Source organism: Aedes aegypti, chromosome 1, assembly GCF_002204515.2.
Source record: "Aedes aegypti strain LVP_AGWG chromosome 1, AaegL5.0 Primary Assembly, whole genome shotgun sequence".
Classification (NCBI taxonomy): domain Eukaryota; kingdom Metazoa; phylum Arthropoda; class Insecta; order Diptera; family Culicidae; genus Aedes; species Aedes aegypti.
Genome location: NC_035107.1, coordinates 154,620,180 through 154,642,649, shown reverse-complemented (window position 1 = coordinate 154,642,649; position 22,470 = coordinate 154,620,180). Strand labels below are relative to the sequence as shown.

The 22,470-nt window shown below is 43.8% G+C and overlaps 1 protein-coding gene across 3 annotated transcripts in view; it reads left to right on the top strand.

Moving 5' to 3' along the window:
• LOC5577889 (E3 ubiquitin-protein ligase Mdm2) overlaps nucleotides 1-22,470 on the top strand; it is an 87,584-nt gene that overhangs the window by 35,390 nt on the left and 29,724 nt on the right. The window lies entirely within an intron of this gene.

Below are 22,470 nucleotides of genomic sequence, written 5' to 3'. Positions count from 1 at the left end.
TTGTCCACACTTGAAGGTCAAGATACTCTCAGAAGAAATCGAAGGCCTTGCAGATACTGGCGCAAGCCTAACGATAATTAGTTCGGTTGACTTAGTTAACAAATTGGGTTTGAAAATTCATCCGATAGCTGTTAAAATCTCGACAGCTGACGGTACAGCATACCGATGTCTAGGCTTCGTCAATGCACCTTTCACATATCAGGACAAAACTCATGTGATTCAGACAGATATTGTTCCAGAAGTTTCAAAATGCTTGATATTGGGCGTGGACTTCTTGAATAAATTTGGATTTCGACTTCTTCCTCCATCTCCAGCAACAGTAGCAGGAGGTCAAGATGAAACAAGTAGTTCAAACACCATGCCATTTGCAGATGACTACTTTGGAGATCGCAGTAAAGAAGTTTGCTTCCAGATCGTGCCTAGTTCGGATAATAATTTGTCAGATCCTACGGAAAACATCGATGAGAGTTTGGAGATGCCAACCGTAGAATTACCACAGAAGACCTTTGAAACCTTAGATGACCTAAGTACAGAACATCTTCTTTCGGACATGGAAAGAAAAGCCTTGTTTGAAGCGATCAAGCAGTTACCAGAAACTCATGAAGGCAGCTTGGGTAGGACGCAGTTGATACAGCACCGTATTGATCTGTTACCAAATGCCAAACCCAAACGTATTGCATATTATCGCTGGTCACCTAATGTCAAAAGTGTCATCGATGCCGAAGTGGAACGAATGGAAAAGTTAGGAGTTATTGAGGAGTGCCATGGTCCAGTTGATTTCCTCAATCCGCTTTTACCCATAAAAAAGGCAAACGGTAAATGGCGTATCTGCCTGGACTCCCGCAGGCTGAATCAATGTACCAAGAAAGATGACTTTCCATTCCCGAACATGATGGGAATTCTCCAGAGAATTCCCAAATCAAAATACTTTTCGGTTATTGACTTGTCGGAGTCATATTACCAAGTGCCGCTCGAGGCTTCAGCGAAGGACAAGACTGCGTTCCGTACGAACAAAGGTTTATACCGATATACTGTCATGCCATTCGGGTTGACAAACGCCCCAGCAACCATGGCCCGATTGATGACGCGTGTATTAGGTCATGATTTAGAGCCATATGTATACGTTTATTTGGACGATATTATTATCGTGTCCAACAGTATCGACGAGCATATAAGGCTTATTCAGATCGTGGCAGAGAGACTACGTAGAGCAGGATTAACGATAAACCTCCAAAAAAGCAAGTTCTGCCAAAAGAAGATTAAATATCTAGGCTACGTATTATCGGAAGAAGGTCTGTCCATGGACGTGAGCTTGTGCCCAAGTGTGTGCTCGAGTCGTCGGTCCTTAATCGAGTAGAATTATCGACGATTGGACTCGTTTCGCCAAAGCGTGAGGCGTAGAGCAACAGCAACCTGCTCTCACTCCACCAACTGCCAGGGACGCCTCTACCCTGAAGATCGTGCCTACGCGCGAGTCTACCGAATAGCACACGTTCCTATTAGAATTCGACGAAGCTTTCCTGCCGTCGAGGGACGATCCAGCCATCGCCGTTGGAGCACCACGCCGATGCAGCTAAGGTCAGATCCACACTAGCTCTTGAACTGATTAATAGTATCCGAAAATTGTATATATATAGAGTAAGAAAGTTAAATGCGTGACGTCACCAGATAAGTTACAGTTAACTCTCCCTTACTCGATATTCCATATCTCGATATCGAGTTAGAGAACCATAGTAAAAGTTGGTTTTCATGGCTAACTCGATGGTCCCTCGGATCGCAGTTGCACTGGTTTTGTGTTCTGTAACTCGATACCTCCCTAACTCGATGGTCCCTTCAATATCGAGTAAGGGAGAGATGACTGTACTAGGTTTTATTTGAATGTTCACAATAAATTGAGAGCTTGCATACGTTTTGAATAGGTCCTATGCAAATAACTCTCCAAATTCAATTTTATTTCCAATAAATTCGTTTATATTTAATTTAGTTTCTAATAATTATTTCGAGTTCGGATTGAAAACGACTCTACTTTTCTTTTGCGTTTATTTTTAGTAATTAGTAAGATTTGTTGGTTCCTTAAGTTAAGACTTTTTCTACCGCTCAGTTCTGGTTGACTTTTCTTTTCTTTTTTTTTTTAGTTTAGTTTCCGGTTTTCAGTTGGTTTGTAGTTAAATTTCCGTTCATTTGTCCTTTCGTGTGTGCCATTTTGGGAGTTTTTGCTTCTGCATTGAACTATTTGCGACCTGCCCTGAGAAGGGTGGTCTCATACCGGGCTTAGACAGAGTAACGGTCCTTCGGAAATCGAAGGTGGCGCTAAAGCCGTTGCTTGAGGAGCAGAGAAGAACGTTACAAGTTAGATAAGCAGATTCAATGGTTACAACTTTTATACTTACTTTTTGCTTGAATACAATTCAAATTCAATTTTATTATCTAAATTATTCTATCTCAATTCCTTTATGTTTAATAATTCAATTAAAGAGCGGCTATCCAATCAACAACGTCTTGTTTGTGGCTGTACACATCAAAGATGTCAGCGCCCTAGATTTGTTAGTCATTGCATCTGTCTAAAACCTTGACATATTCCACCACACACTTTGAAGGTCGCGTCCACGGAGCGCACCCTTTCTATCCCGGCGTAACATCTCCCCGCCCCGTAAGCCCTGTAGTCGATGGTAGTCACTACTGCGCTTACCACTCTTAGGCTCCGATCTCCAGAATTTCTAATTTTGCCACTGCTCGCTTCTTCAATCCTGTGCTAGTACGTACCATAGCTGATCGTATTCTTCCATCGTTTCCAGGAAAAACGTCTTCAATTACTCCACGCTCCCAAGTTCTTCGTTTCTCTGAATCCGCGACATATACCAAGTCACCAATAGCCACGGGTTTGCTTTCGTCAAACCACTTCGTTCTCCGGTTCAACAAGGGTAGATACTCCCGTTGCCAACGCTTCCACAATTCGTCAGCCAAGTACTGAGCTTGGCTATAGCTGTTTCGTAGTCGATCTGCTAGTTCTGTTGGACTTCTTGATGCCATACAATCTATTAAAGGGCAACTCATCAAAAAATGATTTGGAGTAAGCGCCTCTTTATCCTCCTGTATGTTAGTGGATACATATGTCAATGGCCGTGAGTTGATTAAAGTTTCTGCTTCTACAAGAGTAGTTTGTAGAATTTCGTCTGTCAATTTTTCTCCATCCGCAAATACTGCCATCGCCTCTTTCACGGATCGTACCATGCGCTCCCAAACGCCCCCCATATGGGGAGCTGCAGGTGGATTAAACGTCCATTTTGTTCTCGCTCCAGTGAACGTGTCGGCACATTCAGCGTTAATAGTTCGAATTTGTTCTTCCAAATCCCTGTTCGCTCCAACAAAGTTTGTCCCATTGTCGGAAAAAATTTCAACCGGGCTTCCACGTCGTTTTACGAAGCGGCGAATTGCCATGTCGCACGACTGTGTTGTCAGGCTGTGGACAGCTTCTAAGTGCACGGCACGTACTGTCATGCACGTAAATAATGCTACCCAACGTTTCTCACGCCTCCGCCCAACAGTCACTTCTATTGGTCCGAAGTAATCTAGACCAACGTATGAAAACGGATGTTCATTTACCGCCAACCGAGATATTGGAAGTGGTGCCATGCTAGGAACAATTGGCTTCGCCTTTCGAACTTTGCACCAAAGGCAATCTCGTATTACTCTTTCTACCAAAGATCTCAGTCCTGCAATGTAGAATCGCTGAAGAACTTCGTTTATCACCATTTCTCGGCTACCATGACCACATTCTTGGTGATAAAACTCTACCAATTTCCGGACAATCATGTGCTCTTTCGGTAGAATTACCGGGAACCGTACATCACAAGTTGCATAGCTGACTGCAGTTGTTCTGCCTTCCATGCGCATTACTCCATATTCATCCAAGAAAGGTGACAGCCGGTACAAGGGACTGCTTTTCTCGATTGTTCTCAACTGGTCAATGGGCGAATTTTGATGTTTTATTAACGTCTTCACCTCGTCAGCATACTCTTCACTCTGAGCTACACGCCAAATTAGATTCTCCGCCAACAGATACTCCTCCTGACGTAACGGAACTAGCTTTGCTGGAATCTTCACAGTGCCTTTTTTCGATGTAGGTAATGCTTCTATCGGTTGCTTGTTAATCCTGCGTCGACAGTTCGAAACGAAACGGTGCATTGATGCCACCATTCGAATAAGTACCTTCCATCTCGAGATGTGCTTCACCCTTGATAATACTGCATCTGGCAAGATGATGACATGGAAAAGCACATTAGCTCGTACTTCTTCTTCTATTTCCAAGGCTTTCCACCTCTGTACTGGCCAGTCGCATTCTGCTTGATATAGGAATTTTGGACCGCAAAACCATCGATTACTGGAACTTATTTGTGTCGCCTCTCCCCATTTGGTAACATCATCTGCGGGGTTGTCTTTTGAAGGCACCCAATGCCAGTCTTCTGGACTCGTTATGCTCAATATTTCTCCAACACGGTGAGCCACGAACGGTTTATAGCGCCTGACGTCTGATTTTACCCATGAAACAACTGCATTCGAATCAGTCCAAAGGAAACGTCTCTTTAACTCGATGGAATGATTCTCACTTATCGCCTTCAGCAATCTCGCTCCCAATACAGCTGCTTCTAATTCCTTCCTCGGGATAGACAAATGTTGTAAAGGAGCTACTTTTGCCTTTGACTCTACAAACGCACAGTGAACATTTTCTCCGTCTGTAAATCGGAAATATGCTACGCAGCCATAAGCATCTTCTCCAGCATCCGCAAACACGTGAAGTTGAACAGTATCATATGTATTCGAACTCATCTTTCCGAGATAGCAGCGAGGAATACTAATATTGTCTATCAGTGGAAACAATCCTGTCCATCGAAGCCATCGATCATAATGGGCTCTTTCAACTTTCTCATCCCAGTTGATGCCGCTCCGCCACAAATCCTGCATCAAAATACGTCCGTGGATCAATAGTGGCGCCAAAAACTGCTTAGGATCAAACATGCTCATAATACAGCGTAATGCGATTCGTTTTGTGGGCCAAGCTCCTTCTCGAATATATGGCCGCAAATCTTCCCTGAATTCAGTGGAGAACACAAACGAATCACTGTCCGGTCGCCACATAACTCCAAGCACTCTTTCTGCATCAGAAGCTGTATCAAAGGATTTCGTCATGTTTGAATCTGCTTCGCCGAGTTCTTTGAGCACTTTGGGTGAGTTGCTCAACCAGTTTCGTATTTCAAAACCAGCGTTTGCATGCACTTCCCTGACATCTTTAACTATTGCTATTGCTTCACTTTCCGTATCTGCACTATCAAAATAGTCGTCAACGTAATGTTTGCGAACTATGGCGTCCGATGCTATTGGATGATTCTTTTGATGTTCCTGAGCGTTGAGGTTTTTTACAAACTGTGCCAAGCAAGGGGAACAGCTTGCTCCAAAAATTACCACGTCCATTACGTAAATGTCCGGTTCAGAATTCACATCGCATCGAAATAGAAAACGTTGAGCTTGTTTATCTTCTTGTCGCACCAAAATCTGGTGAAACATCTCTCGAATGTCTCCGCCAAATGCCACCTTTCGCTCACGAAACCCGTTGATTACTCCGGACAACGATGTCATCAAATCAGGTCCCTTCAGAAGACTATCGTTGAACGAGACTCCGTTAGTCCTTGCTGCAGCGTCCCACACCATTCTTACTTTTCCGGGTTTCTTGGCATTAACAACATAATTCAAAGGTAAATACCAACACTGTTCCGGTGGTGTTTCTAACAATTCACGTTCCGTGATCTTGTGAGCGTAACCCTTGACCACATACTCATCAATTTGCTTCTGCAAAATTTCCCGGATACCCGGATGCCGTTTCATTCGATTTTCTAGATTCTTCAATCGCTTGTAAGCCATGTAATAACTGTTTGGAAATCTCGGTGCGCCATCCTTCCAAAGAAGACCGATCTCGAACCTTTCGCCTACTCGTCTTGTCGTCCTTTCGAGAATCTCTCGCGCCCTATAGTCATCCGTTGATTCTAACCTTACAGGAGACACTCCAACGGCTTCAAGTTGAAAACTGTCACGCAACATCTGATTCAAATTGTGATCCGCTTTACTGCACTCCTCGCAGACACATCGATGATGACCAAGGAAGTGTACAACGGACAGTAGATTCGGCCGTGGGCCGTAGATTGTCCACCCTAATTTGCATTTAACAGCAATTGGCTGTCCCTTCTCTCCGATTCGAGATGCAACCGGAGCGATGAGGTGCATATTATCGATCCCAATCAACAGTTTGGGAGTATCCAACTCATAACTCAATATTTCAACTCCTTCTAGGTGACGGAATTCTTCAATCAACCTATCTGCATGCAATTCTTGAGCCGGAAGATCCAGTTTATTAACCGTCCTTGCTACACACACTCCTGATTCCTTTTTTCGCTCGATTCCCGCAATCTCCATCTGAACATTCCTAGAGTGAGTTTCGGTTCGACTAACTCCATTCGTCCAGCGCATTTCAAATGGTTCGCGTGGTCCATCAAGCTGCAGAAATTCAGCTACTTCATTGTCTATGAGTGATGTAGACGATCCTTCATCTACTAACGCGAGTGTATTGTAACTCCGATGTTCTCCATACAATGTAACGGGAATTATACGAAACAATACTGTCTTATTCGGTAAACAATGACTATTACAACGTGCCTCTGCTTTGGTCGCCTCCGTATTAACCGGGTCGTGAAGTAATGTGTGATGTGAACCATTACACCCTTCTATTTCACAACGATTCTTTGTCCTACAAGGCCATTTTCCATGGTTGAATATACAAAGTGGACACAAACCCATATGCTTCACAAGCATCCATCGTCGTTCCAAGCTGGTGTTACGGAATTCTCGGCAATCCCGCCCGAAATGTCCCGGTTGGTCACAGATAGAGCAACTGATGTCCTTTCTTTGAGCACTCTGAAATTGTGGTGGTTGTGTCTTGTTATAGATATTACCTTTAGCGCCGATTGTTTCGTTATCTTCTTTCATCATGTGGGTGAAAATTTTGGCCTTTGGTTTTTCCCGTCTTTTCGATGAGCTTACATCAATCCTTTCGAACGTCACCTCCAGTGCTTTATCAACCAAATCCTCCATGAATTTTCCAAAGGTTTTCAAGTCCACCACTTGGAAGTTTCGTTTATATTCCACCCACTGCATGGCATAACACGGCGGAAGCTTCTGTATCAGACTCTGCATTAATATGGGGTTCTTCAAGTGATCATGCAGTTTTGAAACCTCTAGATGTTGCGTGAATTCTCCAATTGCACTTCCAAATTCGATTAGGGATTCCAAATTTTCCGAATCTGGTCCCTCAAGTTTTTGAATCCGTTGTGCCAGCATAGATGACAAAATTTCAGGATTTCCAAAACGTCGACGTAACTTATTGATGATCGTTGGTACATTTTCGGGTAACAGCATCAGATTCCGTACAATTTCTAACGCTTTTCCTTGCAGTGACTGTTGAAGTCTGACGAGGTTCTCTGCATTGGTGAAACCACAGGATGCGTTCGCTTGTTCATAAGCGCTGATGAAAAGTGGCCAGTCTTGTGGGTGCCCTTCGAAAGCAGGAAGGTTTCTCGGGAACACCTGACGTGCAGCAATCTGGAACGTTGTCGGACCTACTGCCATGGTGGAACTCCTCTGCTGTACGTGCTCTGGAGGCAAGAAGGAGAACTGGCGATCATTTGCCTCTGAAGCGGTATTCGACTGCCGCAACATCACAGGATCCACTGCGTTACAAGAGTTCATCCATCCGTGTACCTTACTGGTGTAACTAATATCGCTTTCACCTCGCTCGTCGATTTCCTCATTGCACTCGGAATCTTCTTCGACCAATTTAGAAAGTTGTTGCAACTCTTCCAACTCGCGTCGCTGCCGTTCAATCTGCTTCTGCTTTACCTTCAACATCTGTAATTGAGTTTCTTCTTCCAGCGCTTCCAAACGACTCCTTTCCTTCAATTCTTCAATCCGTTTCAACGCCAAATCACGTTTAGAACTACTCGACTTACTGGTGCCACTTATCTTTGAATTTTTACCACTTTTGCTACTTTCAGAACGAGAATTTTCACTGATAATCGAAACGCGACTACGCGACGGCTTGACTGACTTAGGAATACTTGTTTGTCCTGCCGCTGATGTCCCTGCCTGACATGTTTCTTGACCTTTATTTCCTTCTTGCTGGCTTGTCGGCCGTTCAGCCACTTCCTTCTGCCCTTTCGTTCCGACTAGTATATCTATTCGTTTCTGACTGGTCTTATCGCTTATCTTACCGGTGTGATCTTTACCCTTCTTTGCTGCCCTAGAAGGTTGTATACGTGTGACGCCTGGCTGCCCTAACGACTCACGTGCTGAAACGTCCTCTCCGAGGCACTTACGGCAGTACCACACTAGCTCCGCTATGCTTTGGTCCACCCCGACACATGAAAAGTGGTGCCACTTTTGACACCGACTACACTGCACCATCGCGTCATACTGGTCGTCTTCCTCGCAGCACGGGTAGATCACATCCATCGATAAATTTTTTTGAGGTTTGTTGGGAGGTGTTCGAGGCAGCATAACGAAAAACCAGTTTCTGGAGTACTGTTGTTCGACACACTCAAAACTAGAAATATATTGGTTCTTTAAATTCACAACATTACACGTATTACAATAACTTACAAATTTAGTCTTCGCAATATCAATCCAACCTTCGAACAATTCAAACTCCCTACAATTTCCTTCCTATTATAAATCAACATTGTACCATTAGTATTTCAGTTTGTACAGTTATATAATTACTACTTACGGCAACTATCAATCACTTTGGTATCGTTTTAGTGCCTTTCTTCTAGCTATTCCAACACTTGCAGCTCTACGGTTGAGGCAATAAGTTAGATAAGCAGATTCAATGGTTACAACTTTTATACTTACTTTTTGCTTGAATACAATTCAAATTCAATTTTATTATCTAAATTATTCTATCTCAATTCCTTTATGTTTAATAATTCAATTAAAGAGCGGCTATCCAATCAACAACGTCTTGTTTGTGGCTGTACACATCAAAGATGTCAGCGCCCTAGATTTGTTAGTCATTGCATCTGTCTAAAACCTTGACATATTCCACCACACACTTTGAAGGTCGCGTCCACGGAGCGCACCCTTTCTATCCCGGCGTAACAACTAGTATAATTTCACAAGCATTAGATTGCTTGCAGACCGCAATTCGGAAATATTGTTATCCGTAAATCGAGGTCTATGTTCAAATGTTTTATAGAAGCCAATGGGCGACCCCCGGCGTTTTTAAAGTGATATTTCCCAAAGTATTTAAATTTCATACAAATTTTGGGCGGCTGGTGCTGCATTATAGTTCGAGCTGCAATTGTATACAGTTATGATGTGAATCTGTACAATTTCAGAAGAATTCTGTTTGCAGAATCCGTAATCAGTATTTTTCCACAAAAATCTGTGTATACAGATTCTTGATCAAAGATTCGAGAAAATCAATAAAATTCAGATAAATCTTTATATGTGGAAACAATGCTGAGGTCTAGTTCTTCCATCGAACAACTAGCCCTGCAGTACAGGTAGTGGTTAGACAGCAAAATAATAGTGACTTTAGTGACTAATCATGATCAAAATAGAGAATAATAAGTGACTTCAAAACTACAAGTATTTATCCAAAAAATGCCTAGAAACGAAAATGGATGTTAAAATTGTAGATAACAGTATACTTGTTACGTATTTTAACTTAACTGGCCGGACTAGTACACCCACGGATCACTAGCGGAATAGCGCGTTTTCGGAGGTTGATTTAAACAATCGATTTAACGGTTAAAGGGCACTTTAATCACGCGAATAAACAACACACGGGGAAATTTTACTTTAGCGGACTGTATTAAAAATGTTACCGACACGGCCGACGCACGGGAGAGAACTAACTCTATCGATCTCGATCTACTGATCGTTGCCTATCCCGACGGTACTCAACTACCGAAGATTGGTTGCCCTACACTGCTATCAGTGGTGATGGTGATAAAGAGATAGATATAACTGCCCCGGTGGGACTCACTCTCAGCTCAGTCGGCTATCAATTCGTTCTGTAAGTCGTATACAGGTCTATTCTATACTACGTAACATGCCGGCGGCCTTGAGTTTACTCAACACAACAACAAACAACATTACTAGAACAATAATCTAACTAAACAATAAACAATAGCGACACAATTTTGTTTTGATCGAACGTTCGTAACAAAACGACTAGACGATCTCGGCTGAGATTCGTCTCCTTTCCAACACATTTTACACAACGATGATATCACTTAACAGGACCGGATGGTCCTCCTGCCGCTGGTCACTGATGACGACGTCCGCATCACGAAGACGATGAATCCGTGCACTGATGTCATGTCTCGTAGATTTGGCATACGACACTGGAGACTGCGGTATCGGACGGGGTGGTTCCTGTCGAAGATAAACACGACTGTAATCCATGCCATGGGCTTACAGAGGAGACACGTAACTTAAAGTTCGGCCCCCTGGCGAAAACGGACGATTGTGTCCAATAGCTTGCCAAAGTTGCCCCTTGGGGGCAATGAATACTCATCTGCAGTGCAGCTCCTTGCTGCTCGATGACACGATGAATTGGGTTGTTGAACGGAACGATTGATGAAGGCAGACACCGGATGGTTATACCGGCGGCCTTTCCTGGATACTCAATGGGCTAGGAAGTACTGACGGCTAGCGATGACGAACGAATGGACGATCTGTCGAAGATACGGAGCGATTGGGATCCTGAACATACACAAAGGTGGATCAACGTAACTTCTACGTCGCCCCCGTGGCGTAGCGGTAATAAAGCACCGCAGGTTGCCGACAGATGCCCCATATGGGGGCGTACTTAGCCTGATTGTTGTCCAAATAGGTAACGGGAACGGTTGAACTTCACACCAGATAAAACACTTGGGTTCCGACGACTACAGCTGGTACAGTTGGTGTTCACATCCCTAGCGATGGAAAGCAAAGCAGTAGGTTCCAACAAATACGAAAGGAGGGATGAACGTAACTTGTGGGTCGCCCCCAGACATAAACGGCGAAGTACTTGCCGCCTGCTGCCTAAAGTGCCCCAACGGGGGCTACAATACTTAGTTTACTAGGCGGACGAACGATGTGCTGGTGCTGAATAGTCTACTGTGCTTCCTCAGCTTGCTGTTGATTTTCTCGAATTGGAAGAATGCATATCTTCTGGATTCCTCGACGGAATGATCCTTGCTGCGTGCGAACGGTAACTACCCTGATGATACCATCAGCGCCTGGGTGAATCTCCGTCACTCGACCAAGCTGCCACTGCAGCGGCGGTACCTTATCCTCCTTCAGCAACACCATTGTACCGATATGCAGGTTGTCCCTTCTTTTCGTCCATTTGTTTCGGTTGTGAAGATCCGACAAGTAGTCCGTAGACCACCGCTTCCACAGCATTTGACTGAAACGCTGAACCAGTTGCCACCTACTCAGTCGATTCTCCGGAATATCTGTGAGACTGGGCTCCGGAATTGCTGACAGCGGTCGCTGGACCAAAAAGTGTCCGGGAGTTAACGCCTCCAGATCTCGATGATCGCTGCTAATCGGTGTTATCGGCCTCGAATTGAGACAGGCCTCGATCTGCGTGACAACAGTCAAAAATTCATCCGAACGAAGTACGGTGTTGCCGATGACCTTCCGCATATGTCCCTTGAGTGACTTCACAGCCGCTTCCCATAATCCGCCGAAGTTCGGCGATTTGGCGGGAATAAACTTGAATTCGATGGCATCCGTAGCTGCATCTGACACTACTGCGTTCTGGAATTGTTCTGCTCGGAACAGTCGATGTAACTCGCTGATTTCTCTCCGCGCACCAACAAAATTGGTCGCGTTATCACAGAAGATAACTTCTGGCTTGCCACGCCTTGCAACAAACCTCCTTAATGCTGCTATGAACGCCTCCGTAGTGAGATCTGCAACCATCTCTACGTGGACCGCCTTCACTACTAGGCAGACGAATACGCACAGGTAACACTTTACCGGAGCGGCCTTACGAGATCCTTGTCGAACATTGAATGGTCCACAATAGTCAACTCCGACACGAAGAAATACAGGAGCAGGAGTCACTCGTTCCATCGGAAGATCTCCCATTAGCTGCTCGTGGACCTGTGGACGAGCCCTAAAGCAGGTTACACACTCGTGCACTACCTTCCTTGCTAGGTTTCTTCCGGATAGCGGCCAGAACCTTTCCTTCACACAGGATAGCATTAGCTGTGGTCCTCCGTGAAGTAGTCGATGGTGGTAGTCAACCATAATCAGCTTCGTCAACGGATGATTACTGTCCAACACAATTGGATGCTTTCTGCCGAACGACACTGGCGCATGACGAAGTCTTCCACCAACGCGGATCAATCCATCTTGCAGAACTGGATCCTTAGTGTGCAATCTCGAGCTTGACTTCACCTCTCCCTTCGCTGCAAGATCTGACAACTCCACAGGAAAACACTCCGACTGCGCTAACTTCACTAATACGCTCAGAGCTTCTTCGTGTTCCTTCGCGTTGAGCACTCCGGTTCTTCTGCTTGCTCGGTTGCTGATTCTGCAATTTTGGACGAAGCGAAGTGTCCATGCCGTTGACCGTATCAACTTCAGCAAAGACGAATACCGGGTAAAGATTTCGCTCGGCGGTAGCATCTGCAGCGCTGCTGTTACTAGCGGTTTCTCCTCCAAAGTTACCGAATCAAACTGCTGTTCTGAACTGCTGTTCATCTTCGGCCACATAGTCGAATCTTCTTGAAGCCACGCCGGGCCATTCCACCAAACGGAGCTTTCGGCGAGTTGTAGCGGTGTTACACCGCGCGAGATAATGTCGGCCGGGTTCTCGACGCTGGGCACGTGATTCCAAAAGCCATCTCGAGTAATGTGCTGAATCTCCGACACTCTGTTGGAGACGAACGCTTGCTACCTCGATGGATGGGAGGAAAGCCAGCACTTCACGATCGTCGAATCGGTCCAGAAGTAGGTTTTTGCTGGAATCTGAATACTCTGTGCTACTGTCTCGTACAAATGCGCCAACAGTAGAGCCGACGACAACTCTAATCTGGGGATCGACTGCCTCTTCTTCTTCCGTTTCAGATCCTCCAACGGAGCTACCTTGGACTTAGCCATCACTAATCGGACTGTGACTTCTCCCTTCTGTGTTACGCATCGCAGATATATTACCGCTCCGTAGGCCTTTTCTGAAGCGTCGCAGAATCCGTGTAACTCGCATGATACCACATTATCACTGAATGCGATCCAGCGGGGTACGGAAACTGCATCAATCCGATCCAAATTCGTCCTGAATTCTAGCCACTGTGACTGCAGGTCTGGGCTCAACGGTTCATCCCAAGAATACTCCTGTTTCCAAAGCTCTTGGAGAAACATCTTTGCCTGCACGATCACTGGCCCCACTAGTCCATACGGATCGAATAAACGTGCGGAATCAGACAGCACGATGCGCTGAGTAACAGGTGACTTCACATTCCAACGTGGAGATTTGAACCAAAACATATCCAACGCTGGCTCCCAGGTCAAACCTAGAGTTTTCACAGTCGATGTTGTATCGATGTCCAGGAGATCTCGCTTATCGTGTAAATGGCTGGGAATGCTCTTCAGAATCGCTGGCTGATTTGAATGCCACTTCCGGAGGTTGAAACCAAAAGATCCGAGAAGCGACAGAACATCCTTGCACAGCTTTGCTCCTTCTTTCACAGATTTCGCTCCAGCTAACATGTCGTCCACGTAGAAGTCATGCTTGATGATGTTGGCTGCTGCTGGATACATCTGCTCTCCTTCCTCTGCGCACTTCTTCAAGCTCCGAGTTGCCAAATATGGCGCCGACGAAGTACCGTAAGTCACAGTCGAAAGCTGATACGTTCGAAGTGGCTCTTCAACGGACTCTCGCCAAAGAATCCTTTGCAGCGGTTGGTCTTGCTCGACTACGTTGATCATGCGGTACATCTTCTCCACATCAGCGACGATTGCGTACTTGTGGAGTCGGAAGCGAATCAAAATGGAGAGTAGATCGCTCTGGACCACCGGACCCACCATCAGGGTGTCGTTAAGAGAAACTCCTGTATCTGTCGCACACGATGCATCAAACACTACTCTGAGCTTCGTCGTGGTGCTGTCGGGCTTCATCACAGCATGATGTGGCAAATAGTAGGTGTGCATCGGTTCTTCCTCGTCGTCTCTGACTTCTCTCATGTGTCCCATCAGCAAATACTCATGTATAAATGCTGTGTAGAGAGCCTTCATTTCTGGGTTTGCATTCAAGCGGCGTTCCAAACCCATGAATCGCTTGGTGGCTATCTCCTTGGATTTTCCTAACTGTTCCAGCATGTACTCCTTTTTGGGCAGAACTACTCGGAACTTGCCATCCGGATCCCTTGTTGTGGTCTGCTCGAAGATAGACTCACACGAAGACTCTTCAATGGAGAGGCAGCTTTTCGTGCGGCACGACTCCAACTCCCAAAAACGTGCGAGCTGCTCACGAACTTCTTCAGTGGTAACAGAAGTGGTTACTGCACTGAAGGTAGACATGGAATTGTCAGGAACTTCTCCAGCTACAATCCAACCCAGCTCTGTGTTGCGCAAAATCGGACCAGCATCCGATAGCTTCATCTGCTCACTTAACAGCAACTCGTAGAAGATTTCCACACCCAGAATAGCATCTACGGCCGAAGACTCGTGGAAATCGGGATCGGCGAGACAGATGTCTGTAGGCAGATTCCAGGAACTAATGTCGATGTTCTGCTGCGGCAGGTTTAGCGTAATCCGGGGTAGCACAAAAAACTTCACTTCTGCAGTTTCAAACGAGGAGTAGCGTGACAGGATCCTCGCTAACACGGATTGTTTGGCCACCGTCGAAGCACCGCCTACACCATTCACCGGTAGATTCTCGTGGAACCGCTTGAAGTTCAACCGCTGCGACAGGTTTTCCGTGATCATACTTATTTGCGAACCGTTGTCCAGCAGCGCACGGACAATGACAGTGTTTCCGAAGCGATCGGCGAGTTTCACGAGCGCGGTTGACAGAAGAGTGGTGTTTCGCTGACTTCGCATGTTGTGTGAAGTAGCAGTGTGGTGAGAAGTAGTCGGTATGTTTGTGGGAGGTGGCTGTCGTGTATGTGGCGGCGTAGTGTTTTGGACTGGAGGTGTGTGTGGATTTGCTTGAGTATTCATCCGGGATTGGCCTTGATACTGCGATTGCGTTTGTTGTCCTTGAGACTGAGGACGAGACTGTTGTCGAATTCGTTTTTGAACCTAGGTTGGACCTGGCGCAACCCGTTCTGAATCACAGTTTCAACCCCAACCCGATTCAGGTTCGACCGAACTACAATTTGCTTGATGTAGTTTTGTTTATTTGTTGATCACCGACCCAGTTCCTAAAAACGAAAACGACATGTGATTGAGCGTTTGTATTCGCGTTCGCGTCTTGAGGCCTGCTAGGGTTGATCGGTGGTTGATTCTGCGGGGTAGAAATGGGTGGAGAATACGGATGCAACAGGTAGTGATGTCGTTGACCACACTTGGAACAGGTACGTCTGGAACAATCAGCCACAAAATGTCCGGACGATAAACAATTCAGGCAGAGTCCAAGTCTACGAATAAGCATTTTCCTGTCGACCACTCTCATTTTTGCGAAACGACGACACTGCTCGATACTGTGCTGTCCACCGTTGCAGATTGGACAACTGCTGGTAACTGGCACTAAAGTGTGAACAGTTGAGCTTCTGAAGGGTCGTTTTTGTTCTACTGCACTTCGAGTAGAAGTAGACTGAAGAATGGCGCACTGCTTCTCAAGAAAATCGACCATGGCTTCGTATTGAGGGATATCCTTGGATCCATGGTGAGTCTCCCATTGGCGAAGCGTTGTGGTGTCCAGCTTCTGCGACAGCATGAACGCCAAAAGAGTGCTCCAGTCTTTGGTGTTTTCTCCCAGCTTCTCCAGTTGCTGCAGATTGACCTTGAACGTCGTAAGAACGATGTTCAGCGCCTCAAAGGTCTCCGATTTCATTGCAGGAACTGCAAACAACGCTTTCAAGTGCTCGTGTGCTATCAGCTTGTGGTTTTCATACTTTGCCTCGAGGATACCCCAAGCGATCGGGTAGGATGCAGCGCTAACTTGCACCTGATTGATCTGCAGCAACGCGACATCTTTCAGGGAAGCTCGCAAGTAGTTAAACTTGTCGATGGCATTCAGGTCGTCGTTGTCATGAATCAGCGATCGGAAGTTATCACGGAAATTGATCCACTCCTGCAATTTCCCGGAAAAGGAAGGCAGCTTCAGCTCAGGATACTTCAGACGCGACTGTTGGACACCTCCGGCAACAGGTTGACGATCAATAACACCTGGTTGGGTCCTAGGGCGTTTCGCAAGCAGTGCTGACTTGAGACGGAAGTACGCGTTCTCGAATTCCTTGTAGGTTCGGACACTGTCAGCGATGGTAGGGACGGACTTCTTACTGCTTTCATCGTCAGCACTTTCGTAGTCGCCCGTTTCATCTAACAGCACATCGATTTCCACTCGAACTGCACAAAACCGATCGAATATACTGTCAAGTTTCACTAGCCTCAATTCAACCACTGACTGATCACGATCTTCATCATAACCATCCACAAAATCTTGAACGTTGTCCAAAGCAGCCTTCAACTGGTGTTCTTCCTTCACTAACTGCCTTAAACTTGCCTTCGTCATCGTTGATCACCACCCACTATTGCACTGCACTACGCGACAGAACCGAAACCGAGACCTCAAGCGGAACGAATGACAGAATTGACAGCTCAATTATCAACCACTAATTGTGGGAAATTATCAAACGGCAGATCGCAAGTTTGCCGAAATCAAATAATCAACCGGAGAACTCAAAATATTTCTCCACAATTAAAATCAAATTTGTCCAAACTCGCACCACAGTACGGTAACAGAACGCAAGCTAAGTGTAGCATTCGAATGCGCTATCTATTTATGCCTTTTACATGCAGGCTTCTCTATTCTCAGCCACCTCAACCACACATTCACACACACTGGCTACTTATCTGACTCTTATGGGCGCTGAATGATGCTCCTGGGGGGGACGAAATGGCGAAAAAACAGCTTCGATCAATCTGACGAGCAGCCGACGTGTCGATGGAAGGCGAACGGCCGAGGAATGATGAATCCCTAACTGCATACAGGGCAGCGCAGCAGCTGTTTCACTATTTCGTGATCGAATATCAATCACCACTTCACACGGGCAATCAAAACGGCCCTCTTTGTAATAGCCACACTGGGCAGTCACACTTTTCACGCGCGGGCAATGGCTTCGATCTAAAGTTCACTGATCGAGCACAACGAAACTGACGGACAATGGGTCACCGCACAATGTACCCAAGCCACTTCGCACTAATCACAAAGTACGTGATCCCGCGGATTGGCCTAATCCGGCTCGAAGGACCAGAAAATGTTACGTATTTTAACTTAACTGGCCGGACTAGTACACCCACGGATCACTAGCGGAATAGCGCGTTTTCGGAGGTTGATTTAAACAATCGATTTAACGGTTAAAGGGCACTTTAATCACGCGAATAAACAACACACGGGGAAATTTTACTTTAGCGGACTGTATTAAAAATGTTACCGACACGGCCGACGCACGGGAGAGAACTAACTCTATCGATCTCGATCTACTGATCGTTGCCTATCCCGACGGTACTCAACTACCGAAGATTGGTTGCCCTACACTGCTATCAGTGGTGATGGTGATAAAGAGATAGATATAACTGCCCCGGTGGGACTCACTCTCAGCTCAGTCGGCTATCAATTCGTTCTGTAAGTCGTATACAGGTCTATTCTATACTACGTAACAATACTGTTACTATAGTAATTTGAAATATTTCTTTACAATTATTCGACTGGAATAAGAATTGAGAGTCAAAAATTGTTTCTAATCAGAAATCAGATCACCTGTTTTGGCGAATTTCTTGTTTCTGACAAATTTTCCGGCAAAAGTTTATTTATGATTTTATTTAAATAATGTAGAGTTGCAAAACTAATTACTTAGGGCATTTCTGAATATATTCATGGAAGTGTTGGAGGGTTCTTTTTAAATAGTGATTGTAGACAGATTTCTTTTAATGTTCGTGGATAAATATTAGAACATTATGGCGAAGTTCCTTGCAACATTAAAAAAGGAATCTATTGTAAAATTAGTAGCAGAATTCATGTAATACATATAACATCAATCAAAAGTTCGTCCCGGATCTCGTTAAAAAAATCTCGAACAGAAAGTTCAGCCAAGAATGGTTTCCCAAATTTGTCCGGATCACCTCCAAAAATTCTTCAAAAAGCCCGACAATACATTTACTTTTAGACAGAAATCTCAGAGGAATACTTACCTGATTTTTTTTCCAGGAAGAGCCAAAGATTCCTACCTTTTAATTTCCAATTTAACAAAGTTGATATCTTTAAAAATCTGTGAAACATTATTGGTTTGCTGTTTGAGTTTGAGGTGCTAGACCAGTTTATACTTTCTTTATCATTAATTCACGAAAGTAGAGATTTGAGTGACTATTTTTCTGGAAAAGTGGCTTTAGTGACTTTTAGTTGCGAATAGTGACTTTTTAGTTAACAGGTTTAAAATAGTGACCAAGCCACTAAAAATTGACTCGCTACCAGCCCTGCAACTGTTCCTTTTGGATGTGATCATCCGGATTGAACGAACGGAACGAACCTACCACACCATGCACGGAAGCATTGAAGTTCCTTGGTACTGATCTGTGGTATACGAAGAGGAGCCTTTTGTTACTGTAGTACACTGTGACAGGAATCGGTAGTCCTCTGGATACCAGAGCATTCTGTTGGCATACATGCACTGTTTAGCCACCGGGAGAAAAACTGAGCAGCAATATATTATCCCACTTGATGTGCCATCCGAAAGCCAGCTGGAAGGACATACCGATGTCCATATCGGTAATCACCGAAGCGGGACCAAAAATTAAAACGATATCCATAACAGCAAACACGAACTAACGAAATAATTCTCGATCTGTCAAAAATAAGTCTACTCAGGAGCAGACTTATTTTTGACAGATCGAAATCAGAGGAGGAATAATTTCCAAACTGTCAAATTTAAGTTCGGACTCATTTTAACAACGCAATTGGGACAGACCCTGAATAGTTGACGCAGAAAGATATACAATATACACACTAATGCCACAGAAAAAAAGAAAACACACTCTCAATCGTACTATTGTGCTGTATTTGTGTCTATTACTACGGTTTTTTTTCCTTAAAATGATAAGAATAGTGAGCTAAAAAAGTGAGACGAGATTTATGATTGTAATCACGCATCTTTTTACTCTTTTCCAATCAAAATCAAAATTAAGTTAAGTAGCCCGTCATTCGTTTTTGCAACAATGATGACTTTTCAGCTTGCATTTCTAAGTGATAAAACTCAGTCATGATAGTTCATATTAACTTGAAAATGTACCACTGTACGCGCTAACAAGCATAAAGTATGCTGATACTTTTTCAGCTGTGTCAGTGCAAAACCAACTGGTTTTCTTGGATTCGAAATCGTGAGATGAATTAGCAACGACGCGTACAAATTTCAATGATGGCCTACTTCGCCTTAAATGCACATAAAACTACCCAAGTAACCACATGCATTATTATAATACCATTGCATTAATTTGGTCAAATGTCAACATTTTTTGCATTAATAATGTTATCATGCATTTATTCAATAACTGTCAAGCAATGATGCATTTAATAACCATTGTAAATGCTTTGTAGCATTATTTTAAGGTGATTATAGAACGAAGCCACACCTCAAATTTTCAAGAGCATAAGTCTTGCGAACCAAACAGCGTTCCGCGTTGGAAATTTATCCCATTGATCATCACCAGCAAGCAAGCAATTTGATTGATTTTCAACGCGAACTGTTGTCAGATGCTCCAGTCTTGTGCACTTGAAAATTCAAAGTTTGGCTTCGTTTTATAATCACCTTAATATAGCATTATGCTAAGCGTTTAGAGTGAATATACAGTTATGCTGTCATACAAGATTACATAACCTCATTAAACGCACTCGAATCTGTAATAGGGGTAGTCGGGGCGGTTTGGCCAATGGGGTGGAATGAGCACCCCTTGAAAACAGCATAAATTCTTGAAATTTCATCTGAAATAACATGCAACCCCAAAGCTGATGAGGAAATGAAGCAATGGGCATGTTATAAGTCAGTGTTCAAAACTCAAAGAAAAAGAAAAAAATGATGTTCGAAAAAACTGCCCATATTGCCCCGAATGGCTCTTTTAAATTTCATCATTTCAGAAAGATGACGTTTGACTGTTAGAATGTTCTTAAAAAATTATATCTTCCTGCACGGAGTGTTTATAAATACTAATAACTTTCAAGTGTAGTAACAACATAATTGAATTTTTAGATTATATGAGATTATTTTGAAATCAAAAATGGGGTGCTCATATCACCCCATCAGTAAAAAGTCGACTCGAAAAATGACAAATTTTGAAAAATCAATCATTCATCTGTGAACTTTATAAGACAAAAGAAACCATTCGGATCTAGTGTATTCATCTTAAAATTGTTGGAAATCATGCAAACATTCGAAAAATTCATAATATTTTCAGCACTTTTATCGACTTTTCCTTAAGGTGGCCAAACTGCCCCACTTTCCCCTAAATAAGTAAGACGATCGAGCACGTTCGCACTCGCTCATTACGTTTTGTGGGATATGGAAGAATAATGAAATGACTTTCTCTCATCTCGAACCCCCATTCCATGATCCAAGGATATATGTATTCATTCAGAATTGTTGTATTTTATCTATGAGACTCTTTTATTCAAAAAGGAGCAAGAGGAAATGTCGATCAATTTCTCTCCTAGGGCTTTGTTTTGTGGGTTAAGTTCTGTTATTTCCTCTACGAGAAAGAATGGTGATCAAATTCTTTATATTGATGTTTCATTTGGTGAGGAAATGAAATCACTGTTGTTCAATCGCCAAAGGGAATTCTTTCTATTCGTTAATAACTGAGCGAATAGTAATGGTTAACACACACACAGTGGCTTCGTTTATAAGGAACTTTTATCCTACCTTATCACATCAGCAGCTTTAGTATAGGACACCAACGCGCCAGGCATCCAGCACACCATCATCCTAGTTGTGGGTTCGAATCCTGATTCCAACAAAAAAAAATCATTAAGCTGGTAAAGAAAACCATTGAAAGGTAGTCAATGGATTCATTGTTTTGTTCATTTTTATCGCAAGCCCTAAACATACATTATTTTAAGCTAATATACATCATGAACCCTAAATATACAAACATAAATGCTTTAGTAGGACTTGTGCATTGAAACTGCCTTACCAAGTATTGAATTAATTTGGTTGTTGTGGGGCCCTTTCCCACTTTAATTATGCTTTATAAAGCTCTTAAAGGTTATGTCACTTTAAAACAAAATCTGATAGCACACTATAGAGCAAACATAAAGTATTCATATATAGCTTCGTGGTTACTTGGGTACGGTCCTTTGTCCATGTTTGTCCAGAAAGATCGACACAACAAAAGAAAACTAGCGATTTTTCCTAAGCCTGCCTTGATTGTCTTGCAGTTTGGAAAAGTGTTGTTTCATGTTTCGTGTGTAGTATCTGTGCCTCCCTTCCAGGTACATCCTATGTATTATAAGACTAATACCTACATCTTCTTCTTTCTGGCGTTACGTCCCAACTGGGACAAAGCCTGCTTCTCAGATTAGTGTTCTTATGAGCACTTCCACAGTTATTAACTGAGAGCTTTCTTTGCCATTTGACCATTTTTGCATGTGTATATCGTGTGGCAAGTACGAAGATACTCTATGCCCTGGGAATCGAGAAAATTTCCTTTACGAAAAGATCGTCGACCAGCGGGATTCGAACCCACGACCCTCAGCATGGTCATGCTGAATAGCTGCGCGTTTACCGCTACGGCTATCTGGGCCCCGACCCCAATGATACCTACATATAAATTGAAAAAAAATATCATGATACTGTATGCAGGATTCTATGCTTTTCAAAAGGGAGTCTAAGTCCGCTAGGAGATTTTGAAAATGCTGACATGAATAGCAAACGCTAACAGTTCAGTCTAATTATTGTTTGGATGCTTAAGTAAATAATTTCAATATGTTTTTGACTAATTCCGCCTTTTTAGAGTATGCCTTATGTTATTTTCCGCCTTTTGTTACACGTCTAAGGCAGTCTGCTTTTTGAGTTTCTGCCTTTTGCGATTCCGCCTTTCGTGTTTTCGCCTTTTGTTGGAGTCCCATAATATTTTTTTTGCATTTAAATTCTTTGTCTTCCAAAAAAGGTTTCCTATTGAAATATGGAATCCTGGAATAGCCTCGTTATATCG